Source organism: Hemibagrus wyckioides, linkage group LG06, assembly GCF_019097595.1.
Source record: "Hemibagrus wyckioides isolate EC202008001 linkage group LG06, SWU_Hwy_1.0, whole genome shotgun sequence".
NCBI lineage: Eukaryota > Metazoa > Chordata > Actinopteri > Siluriformes > Bagridae > Hemibagrus > Hemibagrus wyckioides.
This window is the reverse complement of record NC_080715.1, coordinates 29,767,415-29,770,538: the sequence shown is the minus strand read 5'-3', so window position 1 is coordinate 29,770,538 and position 3,124 is coordinate 29,767,415. Positions and strand designations below refer to the sequence as shown.

At 38.4% G+C, this 3,124-nt stretch overlaps 1 long non-coding RNA gene across 1 annotated transcript in view; it reads right to left on the bottom strand.

Annotated features, from left to right (window-relative positions):
• Nucleotides 1-1,789: 1,789 nt before the first annotated feature.
• LOC131354254 (uncharacterized) overlaps nt 1,790-3,124 on the bottom strand; it is a 37,179-nt gene continuing 35,844 nt past the window's right edge. The window contains exon 3 of the long non-coding RNA XR_009204727.1: nt 1,790-2,470. This is a non-coding gene — a long non-coding RNA (uncharacterized LOC131354254). The remainder of the gene's footprint in view (nt 2,471-3,124) is intronic.

The window sequence follows — 3,124 nt, the reverse complement described above, 5'->3', positions numbered from 1 at the left end:
CTCCACCCCTGAATTATTCCCTTATGAACCATCTGTGCTGCTTTTGACCCTCCCCCTGGCCGTGTAAATAACCCACAGCTGTTGTCAGTACAGGGTCTGGGAAAGCGGTGCAGGGTGGAGAGGAACAGGAAGAGAGAGATATGCAGAGTAACCCACTCGTAGAATGGTTGTATTATGATCTAGTTAGTATGAAGCGTGCATTTGGAGCGTTGGGCTATTTACAGATCCTGATTAAAAGTTTGTACTGTAATGTCTGATGCCACAAGCTTGCTTATTTTTCCTTAAGGAAAGTTACACTACTCTAACAAGGTTAGATTCGAGTTAAAAACGTCACATGGTGGATTCCTTCTCACAACTGCTGTGCTGTGTTTATACTGCATATCATATTACACCACTGCTCTAGTTAGGAGATACACACTGTAGGGTATACTACGGTTGTCTTTTATTGTATTTTTTTTTTAAATATTATTATTTTTTATATAGAGTCTAGTAAGAAATTTGCAAACCTAGTTTCGTTGTATTATTCGTTGTACAATGTTCTGAATATCAGCATTAACATTATGGAACTGTATAATCCAAATCAGGGTATAGACTTTTAAGCTTTCAAAACAAATATCTTTATTGTTTAACCAGCTTTTTAAACACTTTTTTAATTTTTATATCATTAAACACTGACACTGATAGTTAATACACCGACCAGGCATAACATTATGATCACCTGCCTAATATTGTGTTGGTCCTCCTTTTGCTGTCAAAACAGCCCTGACCCATCATGCACTGTGTATTCTGACACCTTTCTATCAGAACCAGCATTAAATTCTTCAGCAATTTGAGCAACAGTAACTCATCTGTTGAATCGGATCACACAGGCCAGCCTTCACTCCCCACGTGCATCAATGAGCCTCGACCACCCATGACCCTGTCAGCGGTTCACCACTGTTACTTCCTTAGACCACTTTTGATAGATACTGACCAATGCAGACCGGGAACACCCCACAAGAGCTGCAGTTTTGGAGATGCTCTGATCCCGTCGTCTAGCCATCACAATTTTGTCCAATACACTTGCCCATTTTTCCTGCTTCTAACACATCAACTTTGAGGACAAAATGTTCACTTGCTGCCTAATATAGCCCACCCACTAACAGGTGCCATGATGAGGAGATACTCAGTCTTATTCACTTCACCTCTGACTGCTCAGAATGTTATGCCTGATCGGTGTAAGAACTCTATTTACTGTAAGTAAATATATCCAAACAAGATAAGTCAAGCTGTATTTATTTAGAGCATATTTACCACAACAACCACAGAATGTAATTATAAAAAGTAAGCTTTAAAAAGACATGTAAAGTAAAGGAGAGGCCGTGATATTAACAGGTAGAATGTTCTAGAGTTTTTGGGGAAAAAAACGTTACAGAAAATGCAAGATTTATAACATGAATAAGGAATAAATAAAAGGAATAGATTGTTTGAAAAGTTTATTAAAATTCAATAAGCTACATTATGTGTGTGTGTGTGTAAGTGTGTCTTTCATCTAAGTGAAATATGAGTAAAATAATAAAATAATGACATATAGTAACGCATGTATGAATGATATGTAAAATCAGGCTTTGGAAACTATTTTCATAGGCGTTTAGGTATGTCAAATTTTCCCCTCACCCCTCACACACACACACACAAACCCACCCAACCAACCCATACACACCCACACTCACACACCCACACACAAACCCACCCAACCAACACACACACACACACACACACACTCTCCACACAAGTGAAAAAAGACAGAACTCAAACCCTTGAAAGCCAGTTTAAAAACCACATTCAAGTCAACATTTTAATTAGATTAACCGAGACATAATTAGCTCAGGTAGGATTACAAATCTATTGTTTCATTGTTTGTTTACCTGAAGATGACAAATTTAAACGTAAATGCATTCTGAACCCAATAATCATTAGTTCATGTTGATGGAATGCAGAATTAATGTGGTTTAATTAAATACAGTACACAGAAACAAAACAAAAACAACAACGACAAAATAAAGCTCATTGTGTAGTGGCTCTGGGAATGAATTCTGCATAACGGTTGGAGAACCATGATGCAAAACAAACGCTGTAACTGACTGTAAAAATCAATGTCAGAGCCCAAATGAAAAAGTTAATGTTCCTAACTGTGAAATTAGTGTTAATATGCAAATAGATGAAATGTCTGCTCTAACTTTGAGAAATTCACATTATCCTCCAGTCAACAGTGCTGGAGGATACGGACGCCACGTTGATTGACTGTGATGTAAGTAAAGCTCGCCTACGTGGAATGCGAATGGCTTTTTAATTGCTGCCATTTTATTCTTTAGAAAAGGCGGCGTGACTTGTGGCTGCTGGAGACTGCAGATGCTTCACAAACTGTTTCTTCCTCCTTTAGCTGCTTGGCACAGGCCAGATGTCATCCCATCGTCCTCCATCAATTACTCTAAAAGACAACAACAACAACAACAAAAATGCCCTTACTCTTGGGGAAGGAAGTAGCTGTTTTGTCGTTTCGTTAATGAACCCATTTATCAACAAACAAACAAAAAAAAAAAAAACATGATTTGTTCAGACATCTGAAGTTAATGATAATGGTGCAATCGGTTTCAGAAATTTATTTTCCTTTCTCCTGAATATTTCCCAAAATTTTTGGTTACACTGGACTGGAGACTCCTGTTTATTGATACGTTCTGCGTGTAATTTTGCACTTTTGTTTTTGTAGAACATCAACTAGACTTGTTTTGTTTATTCTCTTTTTTTTTTTATAACCATTCGAAACACAGCATTTTTTTTTCTTTCCACCACAACACTCATGAGACATCCAGGGGGTGTCTCCTGGCTTCCAGAGCTGCTCGTTCTCATCCATTAGTAAGACAGTTGTTTACTATAATTACAGAAAACACAAGCCCGCACTCGCCCAGACAGACAGGCAGAAAGGCAGGTAGGGAAGTAGGGAGGTAGGGAGGTAGTGAGGTCTGGCCCGGTTACCTCTGAGAACATTACACACTTGCATGGAAATCGATGGTGAGGGAAATTGTGCCAACAAATTCCATTAACACCTCTCTCGGCTACACAATGTTAATTATTCGGAATGGTG